This window comes from Pelodiscus sinensis, chromosome 12 (assembly GCF_049634645.1).
Source record: "Pelodiscus sinensis isolate JC-2024 chromosome 12, ASM4963464v1, whole genome shotgun sequence".
Classification (NCBI taxonomy): domain Eukaryota; kingdom Metazoa; phylum Chordata; order Testudines; family Trionychidae; genus Pelodiscus; species Pelodiscus sinensis.
This window is the reverse complement of record NC_134722.1, coordinates 20,265,568-20,278,933: the sequence shown is the minus strand read 5'-3', so window position 1 is coordinate 20,278,933 and position 13,366 is coordinate 20,265,568. Positions and strand designations below refer to the sequence as shown.

The following is a 13,366-nucleotide window of genomic DNA, read 5'->3' as shown; positions in this document are numbered from 1 at the left end:
GCAACCCTGTGTGTGAGCAAGGGTAAACAAAATACCTCACAGGCCACACCTAGAATCCCACTGGGCCACATACAGCCCATGGGCTGCAGGTTGCCACCACTGCTGTGGTCTCTTGTGGGGAAAAAGGAGGGATGGCCAGGATGTGGGCCAGAGGCAGCCAATGGTGGGGCTGCAGCAACCAGCTGGCTGAAAGCAAGCTGACCATGTGGGCCCAGTAAGCTGCACTGCATCTGAGAATCAGCCGGAGCACAAAAGGAAGAAAGCCATGACCCGTGACTGACAGAACGAGTGGAGCAGCTGTATGGTGCCCTTTCTTTCTCCTGTGCTTGGATGGCACAGGGCTTTAGGCTGCTTTGGTGGCTAGTGAGAGGTCAGTGTTACCGGAATTCCTGTGGCTGAGAAGCTGACCTGGAGACAAGACTCAGTGGGCAGCCAACAAGACCCAGCAAAAAAGGCTGGGCCAGCATCAGGTCTGCAACAGTGGACGCCAAATATAGTAAAGATCCATACTCTGAGCTCACACTGTTGAGAGCCTGGGGCTAGGGAGGTTTGATCTTGGAATCCATGTGTGGTTGAATGTTCCTGATGTAACTGTTTGTACGGACAATGGCATTAGTGTGATTCATAGTGAACCAGTCTCTCCAGAAGGTAGCAGAAGGGTTCTCCACTCCTGCGCAAAAGGTTGGAGTCTGGAACCCACTGCTCTCCTGGGAACGCCCCCCCCCCCCCCCCTTAATGACTTATCAAAAACACCATGTTGGAAAGCCAGGAAGTGACAAATTAAAGTTGCCCAGCAGGACTCTCATGAGAAAAAAAGGAAAAAAACCTTTACACATTAGAGAACAAGGAAACACAGAGTTAAGGCTGAATTCTAGCAGAATCATTACATGGATTTTGTCGGAATATTTTAAAAAACGGTAGTGTTTGGCATCTGTTCTAGGTTATTTGTAGAAGTGAGAGTCTATTGATAGAACGTTTTCAATTCGCTTTACATGATCAACATTTTTGTATGTATGGGTATGTCTACACTAGCCCCCTAGTTCGAACTAGGCAGTCAAATGTTAACTCGAACTAACTCCTTGGAATGAGGTGTAACAGTTAACTCAAACTAAGAATTTAGTTCGAGTTAATGTTTGACTGCTGCGTGTAGCCACAGGCAGTTAGTTCGGACTTAGGATATTTAAAAATGGCGCCCGGGCGGGAAGATGCAAATAAAGCCCGGGATATTTAAATCCCGGGCTTCATTTGCAACTTTGAATGCCTACATTAGCCTCCCTAGTTCGAACTAGGGGGCAAGTGTAATCATACCCTATGACACTGAGGGTACGTCTACACTACAACGTTAATTCGAACTAACTTAGTTCGAATTAGTTAATTCAAACTAAGCTAATTCGAACTAACGCGTCTAGAACTAAAAACTAGTTCGAATTAGCGTTTTGCTAATTCGAACTAGCAAGTCCACATTGAGTGGACCCTGAACAGGGCTTAAGGATGGCCGGAAGCAGTGCCGGCAGGGCATCAGAGGAGGACTTAGAGCGTGGAGATGCTGTCTCAGGCTAGCTGAGGGCTGTGCTTAAAGGGTCCCGACCCCCACCCCGGACAGATAGTTCTAAGGGGTGCCCCGCTTGCAAAGCAGTCCTGGCTTGGATTGCCCGGACTACCCACACTGGGCACATCACAGCACTCGGCCATCAGCCCGGCTGCACTTGCCGCAGGCTGCTATCTGGGGAGAGGGGGCAATCGGGGGGCTGCAGGAGAGCTTCCATCCCCAGAAGCCCACAGAGCCAGCCCAGTCCTCCCCATCGGGGGCTCGTGCCCCATTCCTCCCTCACATCCTTCCACTTACCCTTCCCTAGCCCCTTTTCTTATTGATGTACAAAATAAAGATAACGTTTCTTCCAACATTGACTCTGTCTTTATTGAACAAAACTGGGGGAGACTGGGAAAAGGAGGTGGGAGAGGGGAAGAGAAAGGCTGGAAGAGGGGAGGGCAACTAACATGATCAGAGGTTGGGAACAGGTCCCAGATGAAGAGAGGCTTCAGAGACTGGGACTGTTCAGCTTAGAAAAGAGGAGATGGAGCGGGGACAGGATAGAGGTCTCTAAAAGCAGGGGTTGGGTGGAGAGGGTGCATTCAGAAAAGTTCTTCATGAGTTCCCATAAAGAAGGACTAGAGGACACCAAAGGAAAGGAATGGGTAGCAGGCTTCAAACTAGTAATAGAAAGTTGTTGTTCACAAAGCAAATAGTTAACCTGTGGAACTCCTTGCTGCAGGAGGCTGTGAAGGCTACAACTAGAACAGAGTTGAAAGGGAAGTGAGATCAAGTCATGGAGGTTGGGTCCATGGAGTAGTCTTAGCCAGGGGGTAGGAGTGGTGTCCCTGCCCAAAGTTTGTGGCAGGCTGGAGAGGGATGGCACGAGACAAATGGCTTGGTCACTGTCTTCGGTCCATCCCCTCCAGGGTCCCTAGGGTTGGCCGCTGTCGACAGACAGGCTACTGGGCTAGATGGACCTTTGGTCTGACCCAGTACGGCCATTGTAAGCTCAGGGCTCAGGGCTCAGGGTCGGGGGTCTCAGTGGACCCCCTTGATTTTCATGCACACCTGCTCCTGGGTGGCCAGGCTGGCAGCTCTCCTGCCCTAGACGGCCACTTTCCTGTGCCTAGTGCGGAGATCGTGGACGAGGTCCACGATGTCCGCACTAGCCCAGGAAGGTGCCTGCCTCTTGCGGTCCAGGGCAAGCTCCCGGGAGCCGCCAGCCTGGTCCCGGGAAGAGGGGGTGGGCTGGGGGACATCGGGTGGCTGGCTCTGTGCCGTGCCAGGTGCAGGGTCTGCTGGCTGGGTGCTGGCAAGCTTGCACCTGGCACGGGCACCGTAGCCAGCCCGTGCCCCTTTAAGGGGTCCGGGGCCGGGAGGGGGGCATAGAGTTTCCCTGGTGTTGGCCAGAGTGGCCACCAGGGAAACCTGGGGAGGGCTAGCCTCCCACTAGTTCGAATTAAGGGGCTACACACCCCTTAATTCGAACTAGTAAGTTCGAACTAGGCTTAATCCTCGTAAAATGAGGTTTTCCTAGTTCGAACTAAGCGCTCCGCTAGTTCGATTCAAATTCGAACTAGCGGAGCGCTAGTGTAGCGCCTATGAATGTTAGTTCGAACTAACGTCTGTTAGTTCGAACTAACATTGTAGTGTAGACATACCCTGTCTCTTTATACTAACATAGTTCTCAATCTAAGGGTCATTACTGCTGTTGGGGGAAAGGAGCAGAATGGGGTATATAAGGCTGCTTCTGTCCCACTGCAGGCTAGATGCCCCTCAGAACAGAACTTCTCAGGAGGAACCACTGGCAGACACACTGTCCCCAATATCGTAGATAACACAGCTTTGACTGAAAAAGAACTACAAGGAAGGCTCCTCCGTGTCTTCTATAAGGTTACATGTAGAAGAAGCTTCTGTCTGGATGATGAATTAAGTCAGATCAGAGGGCAATTTTTCACCTTTCTGGTATTTCTTTGTGGGCTGAGTATCAGCACGTCTAAAGAAGCCTTGGGTCACACCCAAGGAATGTCAGGACTCAGACCAAGTGCCGTGCATTCCAAAATAAAAGGGGAAGTAGACAAGAAAATTGGGAGAGAAAAGGAAAGGATCTGAATTCACTCTGTGTGACTGTGTACTATAGCGTGAATGCTGGCTTTCTCGAAAATTCTATAAAATCAGGGAAGAGAGAAAGAAGCCAGAGTAGGTGACAATCAGGTTCTTCTCATTATTTTCCTCAAATCTGTCCACAGTAGTTTTAAGCATTTCCTTTTTCCTACATGGAACCTTCACTTACTGCCTGTAGGTTGTATTAAAACATTCTCATGTCTGGGATTAAATTAACAATTTTTGGAGGCCCCTGTGAGCCTTAGAGTAATGAAATTTTGACAAAATAATTGGAAAAAATCAACTTTTGGAAAATCAAAGAAGTCCAAGCAAGAGCAGATATGAATTTTGTAGTCAACTGGTGCCTGAGTTTCACAATTCTTCAATTGTTCGTCTGCTCCATAACACATTCTGTTAACAAGCAATTAACTATGTGAAAGAAAGTATTCACCTTCCCGTCTTACACCGCTAACGAGGATCTCAGTTATTACAGCTGAACTGGTTGTCTCACACTCATAAATCCTTCAATTTTCTGCAAATTATTTTGAGATATGAGCTCTGTCAGCCTTGGTGAAAGAGTTTTCAAGATTGCAAAGGTTCTATAGAACAGCTCTTTGTAAAACTCATAAACTCATCTCCTTCACCAACAAGAAGCTGGCCAATATGAGGCATTATCCCACTCTCCTTTTCTCTCTAATATCTAAGACCTGCACAGTTACAACAATATTGCAAATGTTCAGTCAGTGACAGATCTGGGAGCAGAACCCAAGAGTCAATCAGTCTATCTGTCAGCTTTTGGTTTTCTATAGTTTCTGTCACTAAGAACTAAGCAGTACTGATTTCCTGTGTCTTCTGCGAAGGTAAATATTACCCAGCTGTAATGTGGTTCCTGGCCCTTTATATGACCTGATGCCTTTCTTGTTAGTAATATAGATGAATAGTGCCTATACAAAATAGGCTGCAAAGGGAGCCCCCACAACCCATCGTGTATAATGGATAAGTGCTCTTTACAGTCCCAAACATCATCTGGACTGGGGGTTGCAATGAACTGATGGTGCAAATGGTAGAATTTAAGGCCAGGACCATTAGCTGGTATAAACCAGTAGCTATTCTGACTACGATACAGTTGTGCTGATTTACACCAGTGGGGTGAGCTGAGTCTGGAAGCTCAACTATTTGAGCATCAATGTTTCCAACATGTTATGAATATTAAGTAAAACATAAAACAGAAGGTCTTACCCAAAGAATCCAAGGAGACCTATTCTGTACTGAAGTATTACCAACACCACCACATTCTCATTAGCTGATAATGCTGACCCACCAAACCTGGAAGCTCCACCAAATATGAAATTCACTCAATGAATCCACACCATCACCTTGGAAAGAGCAGGAAGAGAGAAACTTCTACATACAGGAAACCCTAGCCATTTGTGGTGGATGCATTTCTGCCACCACTGCAAATGGCAAAATTTGCCGATACTGAACCATAACTCCGGGCCCCCGTGATGAGTTCCCCATGGCTCCTAAACTCACCGTGGCTCCCAACAGCTGCAAGGAACTCACCATGGCTGATGGCATCTGAAGTGAACTCTGTGTGGCTCCCGAAATCACCATGGGTTTGTCTACACTACCCCGCTAGTTTGAACTAGCGGGGTAATGTAGGCATACTGCACTTGCAAATGAAGCCCGGGATTTGAATTTCCCGGGCTTCATTTGCATAAGCCGGGTGCCGCCATTTTTAAATCCCGGCTGGTTCGAACCCCATGCCGCACGGCTACACGCGGCACGAACTAGGTAGTTCGGACTAGGCTTCCTAGTTCGAACTACCGTTACTCCTCGTGGAAGCCTACCATGCAGCAGCATCGGTGCAGACACCCTGGTCTAATACAGCATTGCAAGTGGCCTCCAGAGATGCCTTTAAATGCTCAAAAACACACTCTACTGCATTCTGCATGTGCTCAGCCTATTGTTGAACTGCTCCTTCATGCTGTCAAGATGCCCCATGTAAGTCTTCAAAAGCCACAGCATTAAGGGATAGGCAGGGTCTTCTAGGATCTGAATAGGCATTTTGACCTCCCCTATGGTGATCTGATTTGGAAAGAAAATCCCTGATTGCAGCTTCCTGAACAAGCTAGTTCTGATAGATGTGTGCGTCATGCACCTTTCAAGACCAACCTGTGTTTATGTCTGTGAATCACCACGGGTGTTTCACAAGTGCCTGGAGAACTATGGAGCAATACCCTTTCTGATTAATATACTCAGTAGCTAGGTCAGGTCCCAGAATCAGAATGTGTGTGTCAGCCACTGCCCCTCCACATTTAGGGTATGTCTACACTACCACCCTAGTTCCACGAGGTGTACCGGTAGTTCGAATTAGAAAGCCTAATACGAACTACCTACTCCGTGCCGCGTGTAGCCGCGGGCACGGAGTCCGAACTACCGGGGCTTTAAAAATGGCGGCGCCCGGCAAGATGCAAATGAGGGCTCATTGATCTTGGATCTTGGATCTGGCTTCCATCCCCTCTCCAAACTTTGCAACTGCCCAGAGGTGCTCATCTTCCACCTTATAGATTCCCACCTCATTCACCCCACAGGGACAGTCTCTGCCTCACTTGTCCTAGGGACTATTCTACCAAGACTTAATACAAAGTTTCCATATAAAAGGACTCAATACAAAGCTAAAAACTTCAATGAGAGAATGATTAATACAGAGACGTGTCTACATCTGCTGCAGGGACACACCTCTGCCAGCCTCCACCCCTCTCCCTCAGAGTCTATAGCCCCATTGCAAAGTGGGGAAGGGGAAAGAAAGAGGCTGAGGCCCATCCAACGGGACTGAAGCAGTCATGAGCAAGTCATGTCCGGGAGCCATTCTCCTGTCCATTGCTGGTGCTGTGTTGCTTCAGGCACGCTGAAATGTAGTCACCTCTAGGGTGGGCTAGACAGCTGTTTAACACCTGCACAAAGTTTCAGGCAATGCGGGCTGCCTTCCTGCAGAGCCCCCATCAAAACCACTGTGCCCTCCTGGCTTAGGAAAAGACTAAACAAGAGGATTGGAAATTAACCTGCCCAGTCTCACATCCCCTAGGCAGGGAATGAGCCATCTACATTAGGCCCCAGCTGGAGTATTGTGTCCAGTTCTGGGCGCCATATTTCAGGAAACGTGGAGAAACTGGAGAAAGTCCAGAGAAGATCAACACAAATGATGAAAGGTCTAGAGAACATGAGCTATGAGGCAAGGCTGAAGGAATTGGCCTTGTTTACCTTGGAAAAGAGAAGACCGAAAAGGGACATGAGAGCAGCTTTCAAGTATCTAAAAGAGTATCATAAGGAGGAGGAAGAAAAATTGTTCTCCTTGGCCTCTGAAGTTAGGATGAGAAGCAATGGGCTTAAATTGCAGCAAGGGATGTTTAGATTGGACATTAGGAAAAACTTCCTGCCTGTCAGGGTGGTTAAACACTGGAAGAAATTGCCTAGGGAGATTGCGGAATCTCCATCAGTGGAGATATTTAAGACCAGATTAGACAGACAGCTGCCAGGGATGAACTAGGGCAACTCAACTTCGGAAGACCCAGCGGCCACACTGATACCTACAGAACATGCTGAGGGCCTCAACTTAAGTGTGGTTCCATATGCAAGCAAATATATGCCAATAGCTTCTCTCACACTGACAGGCATGAATACAAAGATAAGGCAAGACTACCCAACACACAGACCCCATTTAAGTCAGCTCTGCTGATAGTAATAAAACGCAACATTTTCCTGATTTCTTCCCATGTGACAGCACTTTTCATGAGCAATGACAGTCCAAGAATTTAACTACTAAAACACAGATCGACAGAAGATCATTACACTGACTACTTTTTTGTTTTGGCTCCCACTCGCCAGCTACATGTTGATCCCCACATAAACCCAAACTGCACCGCGGGGTGAAAACAAACTGCCTGTGGGCAGCATGCGGCCTACAGGCCATGTGTTGAGTAGCCCTGGGTGCTTGGTCCTGCTGTGAGGGCAGGGGACTGGACTTGATGACCTCTTGAGGTCCCTTCCAGCTCTAGTGTTCTATGATTCTATACTCACTGCATGGGGTTAGATGGGGGCTGGTGCCCCCTAGAAGGGACAGATCCCCAGAGTCCATCCATACCTCCGTGAGCCAGCCTGTGCCCCTGCCCTGGGACTGAACTGGAGCCAGTGCCCCCTAGAAAGTCCCTGTAGCCTCCTGAGCACCAATGAGATTTTGGTGCTAGGGCCCTCCCTCAAGTGGATCCCTTGAACTAGGGGTCAGGCCAGGCCCTGTTTTCTCCTACACTTTGGGGCCCTAGGGACCAGGCCCTGTGGTGCCTCTAGGCCGGTGTTGCGGCGCGAGGGGAATGAATTGACTAGGTCTGAAGCATTCCTCCCACAGGCCTCAGCAAGCCTGGGGGTGGGGCTGAGCAGATGGGAGAAGCGGGGGCAGGAGGTGGCTGCCGGGTATCCGTCTCTGCCCTTTGCTGCCGTTAGCTGGGGCGCACCGTGGGCTGGCGGGCAGCTCCCAGGATTGTCTCCTTTGAGTAGGGTTGGCTTGATCGCAGCACGAGCTAAACAGGGTTTGATTGCTGAAGCCCCTCCACCCTGCGATTGTTGTTCCCCACATTAATCAGGTTGCAGTGAGCCGGGTTATGCTGGTCTGTGCTGCACTCACATCTTTGCTACCGAGGTAGACAGCCCCTGGACCACTGGAAACTGAGCTTCTAGTCCAGCCTGGTGTGTGACCTCAGGCATGTCACAGCCCCCATTGTGCCTCAGTTTCCCCATCTGTAAAATGGGAACAATGTTGGCCTCCTTGGGAAAGCCCTCTGAGTGTTACCAATGGGCAGAGCAAGGGCTGGCAAGGACAAATCTTGCCTTGGTCACGCAGGCTTGGTACCATTCCAGTGGGCGGATGGTGCCATCAGTTGCTTGATAGTGCTTTGTGTTCGTATGCAATCAAATGAGGTAGTCCAGTGACAGATGGGTGAGTGGCTGAAAGTCAGTGGGTAGGGAACCAGGTGCCAGATGGCAGCTCACTGGCAAATTCAGCATACGGGGAAGGGGGCTCCCCACACCTCCGCTCCCAGCACTTGCGGGTAGAGTTCACAAATGACAGAGCTATTCTCACTTCCCCCCCCAACCAAATCCCCCTCCTTCAGAGACAAAGCAACCCCAGAGCCCCCCCAACCAAATCCCCCTCCATCAGAGACAAAGCAACCCCAGAGCCCCCCCCAACCAAATCCCCCTCCTTCAGAGACAAAGCAACCCCAGAGCCCCCCAACCAAATCCCCCTCCTTCAGAGACAAAGCAACCCCAGAGCCCCCCAACCAAATCCCCCTCCTTCAGAGACAAAGCAACCCCAGAGCCCCCCCAACCAAATCCCCCTCCTTCAGAGACAAAGCAACCCCAGAGCCCCCCAACCAAATCCCCCTCCTTCAGAGACAAAGCAACCCCAGAGCCCCCCCCAACCAAATCCCCCTCCTTCAGAGACAAAGCAACCCCAGAGCCCCCCAACCAAATCCCCCTCCTTCAGAGACAAAGCAACCCTAGAGCCCCCCCAACCAAATCCCCCTCCTTCAGAGACAAAGCAACCCCAGAGCCCCCCCAACCAAATCCCCCTCCTTCAGAGACAAAGCAACCCCAGAGCCCCCCCAACCAAATCCCCCTCCTTCAGAGACTGGCAAACTCAGAACCCCCCAGCCCCCAACCACATCTCCTTCCTTCAGAGCTAAGCAACCCAGCGCCCCCCCCCACCAAATCCCCCTACAGAGCCAGAGGAACCGGTCAGGTAAGTTAATCTTACTTTCAAAAGAGGCTGCTCCTGCCGGCTGCCTCTGCTCAGTGCGTCCGGGCCGCAGCCCATGGCCCAGCTGCAGGCTCACTGATCTAGCGTCAGGTGGGCCTGCGCAGCGTGCGCCTCGCTCTCACCCCGGCCTAGCGCCCGGGGGTAATTGCCCACCCTGCCCCCTCTTCGCTACGCCTCTGCAAGCCAGGGCTACTCAACTTTGGAAGCCCCAGGGGCCACAATGATATCCACATCACATTCTGAGGGCTGCAACTTAAGTGTGGTTGCATATATATACATGCAAATATTAATGCAAATATATGCAAACAAGTTCTTTCACACTGACAGGCATGAATACAAAGATTAAGGCAAGACTACACAACACACAGACCCCATTTAAGTCAGTTCTGCTGATATTAATAAAATGCAACATTTACCTGATTTCTACCCATATGACAGCACTTTTAATGAGCAATGACAGTTCAGCAATTTAACGACTAAAACACATATCAACAGAAGACCATTAGATTGACTACTTTTTTGTTTTGTCTTCACAATTTTAACAAATCAAACAAAAACTGCCATACAATATTTACTGAAATATAAGTGCAATCAGTGTGAAGTTAAAGGCACCGAGCGGAGAAGTGGCATGGCTAGAAAAGGAACCCAGGAATCCCGCTTCCCAGAATCCCTTCCTTTCCCCTGCCCGCCCCACCAAGCACCAGCTCCCACAGTCCTCGCAGAGCAGAGACCGGAACCCCCAAATCTAGCCAACAGACCCATCACCCACTTACAGGAAAGGAAAGAAGTCAGAAGATGTAACGCCCAGTTCCCTGCTGTAACTCAGTGCCCCACCCCTCCACCAGAGCCAGGTACTCCCTAGGCCCCCCCGCTTTAACCCAATGCACCCACCCCTCCCCCAGAGCCAGACACCCTCCAGCCTTCCCACTGCAACCTAATGCCCTTCCCCTCCACTAGAACTAGGTATCCCCCCAATTCCCTGCTCCAACCCAATGCCCCACCCCTTCCCTTCCCCAGAGCCAGGCACCCCCATCTCCCTGGTCCAGCCCAATGCCCTTTCCCTACTGCAGAGCCGGAGACATAAATCTAGTGGGGTGGAGGGTAATGCCCTGGGTCTCACCGGAACCACGTGCTTTTCCCTCCAGGCGCTGGGTCCCATGCACAGAGTTGCCATGAATGGTCCCGGCGCATGGCTCCAAATGTTCCATTGAGGGCACATGCCACCGCCCCCTGCCTGATCCCCTTTGCCGGGCAGAAAATCCCAGACATTTTTTGCCTTTTAAAAAACCCGTCCGGACGGCCATTTGACATGTAAAAACAACAACATGTCCGGGAAAAACCGAACCTATGGTAACACTACCCAAGTCCCAGCACAGACCTTTCTCACCCTGGCCTCACTGCCTGGCTCCGCCACCACCTCACGCTCTTGCTGCCCAGCTCTGCCACTGCCTTGCCACATGCCTTGCTGCCAGGGCTGGCCTTACCATGACGCGAACTGAGGTGGCTGCCTCAGGTGCCAGACGTGGGGGGGGTGCCACTAGGACCCAGAGTGTAGAAAGTTGTGTCTGCTGCTGGTGCATATGTATTCTCTCTGCTCTAGATGCACAGAAATGGTGGCGTGCTGTGCTGGAGGAAGGAGGGCACAAGAGACATAACAAGCAGGCAGGAGGAAAGGTGAGGGGGAATAACAGAAAGCAGCAGGAGCTGAAGTGAGAGAGAGGAAGAGGAGCCTCTTATGTACCTCTCTAGCACTCCCAGGAGCCTGGACTGATTAACACCAGCTTCTCAGGGAGCTTCCTGTTTCCTGCTGCTTCCCTGAACTCACTTGAGGAGAATAGGCATGTGGTCCACGGGCTGCATGTTAAGTAGCCCTGACACAAGCAATTGCATGTCACAGATATTGCATGTGGCAAGATCAATGTCAGACCTCTCTGGCCTTTGCAGTTTAAGAAATAACTGCATTGCCACTCGTGACATTAGTGAGAGTGAGCAGTACATTGGCCAGCGGTATAGGATCCATTACTTCACAACAACAAAGCAGAGTGTGCAATAAACAAACCATTGAATGGTGCTGTCAGATGTGGACAGAAGCACAAGGACTGCTGGGATGGGAAGCAATCCATTCGGGGTATTGGACCAGATCCAGAATGCCCCAGGACCCCCTCAACCTTCCCACAGCACTTAGCAGCAGAAGAGGGAGAGATGTTCTGTGGGGTAGCTGCCCAGAGTGTACCACACTGAATGACAATGCAGTACTGCAAGTGTGAACACACTACTGCGTAAGCAGCTGACAGTGTGAACACACAACTGCGCTCTGTAAGCGGTGATGTAAATTTTCTGCACATTATCTTACCAGTGTAGGCATACCAACAGAAACCTAAGTCATTTTTTAATACTTTACGCCAGATCACCAGAAGTAATATTCTTTTTCTTATGCAAAGTTCAGAGACAATCAGGAATACACCAAGCCCTGGAGCTGCAACGATGTTCTAATAGCACCAACATTTGTACAACAGATTTGCTTAAAGATAAGTTGGCCTTCTTGTCTGACTAGGCAAGCAAGTAAACATTCAGGTAGAAACGATCTTTGGAAATTCTCAAGGCATGGTGTTTTTCTTTCCTATTTTTGTCATTTCTTTTCTGTATGGCCTGTGGGCATGTACACAAACAAGAAGAAAATATAAACGATAGATAGCATAACTGTAGCAGTAACAATACTTTAGCTGAGGGGGAGCAGTATCCTCTTGGGCTGAAATTCCATAGACCAGGAGTAGACAATAATTTTTGATGGGGAGGAGGGGCACTCCAAGAATTTGTAAGTGGTCAAGGGCCATACTCTTCCATGATATTAATTCAGGAAGTGCGGGGTCTAGGATGGAGATAGAATACAGAAGGGAGCTTGGGGTAAGGGATTGGGGTGCAGGAAAGGATGTGGTATCTGGGAGTTTGGGTGAAGGAGGGGATTGTGACCTGGGTAAGGATGTTAAGAGGTAGGTAACTGGGTAGGGCAGATAGTCAATACAATTTGTATCATGCAGGCAGCCCGGCTCCTACTACACTTAAACTGCAGAGCTGCAGTGGGAGTAGATCCCAGACCCAGTATGAGCCAAGATTGAGCCAGGCTTGCTCAGTCCCGGCTCGTGCCAGGTCCAGCAGCCCTGTCCGTGGGGGGTCCCACCAGAGAGCTGAGACCCCGGCGGACAGGGGCTGCTGCCGGAGCAGCCTCTGTTTGTGGCAGCTGGGACTGGTCGCAGACAGGGACTGCTTCGCTGCAGCAGCTCTTTTCCGCGGGGGGTCTCAACTCCCCACTGGGACCCCTGTGGACAGGGACTGCTGCTGTAGCAGCCTCCCCTGGCCCTTCCACACTGCTGCCTCTATCAGCAGCATGGAGGGAGGGGAAGCGGCACTAAAGAGACTGCTGGGGGGAACTGGCTTTTAAGCCAACTCTCCCCAGCACCAGCTCCTGCTTCCCTCCATTCCCCTAACTTGCTGCCTCTTATATAGAGGCTGCAAGGGTGGGGGGAAAATGCGAGTAGTTGACTCGACTACCCTTATCAACTGCTCTTTTACATCCCTAGACCTAGGGCAGGAGACTGGGATGCAGGAGGGGGTGCAGAGAGTTTGGGTTACATGGGATAGGGGTTGGGTTCAGGGTCTGGATGAATGGACTATACTGTGGGTAGAAAGCTAGTTAGATCATTGGTGTCAATGGGTAATGATCAATAGCTTGATGTTTAGTTGGCAGCCAGTATCAAGCAGCATGGCCCAAGGGTTGGTCCTCGGGCTGGTTTTGTTCAATATCTTAATTCATGATCTGGATGATGGGATAGATTGTACCCTCAGCAAGTTCTTGGATGACACTAAGCTGGGGGGAAAAGGTAGATATGCTGGAGGGCATAGATTGGGTCCAGAGT

The 13,366-nt window shown here is 50.3% G+C and overlaps 1 protein-coding gene across 1 annotated transcript in view; it reads right to left on the bottom strand.

The window, feature by feature from the left end:
• LOC102456807 (fatty acyl-CoA hydrolase precursor, medium chain-like) overlaps positions 1-9,468 on the bottom strand; it is a 34,420-nt gene extending 24,952 nt beyond the window's left edge. Inside the window, exon 1 of the mRNA XM_075940073.1 lies at positions 9,450-9,468. The gene's annotated coding sequence lies outside the window, so the exon portion shown is untranslated. The remainder of the gene's footprint in view (positions 1-9,449) is intronic.
• Positions 9,469-13,366: the final 3,898 nt, after the last annotated feature.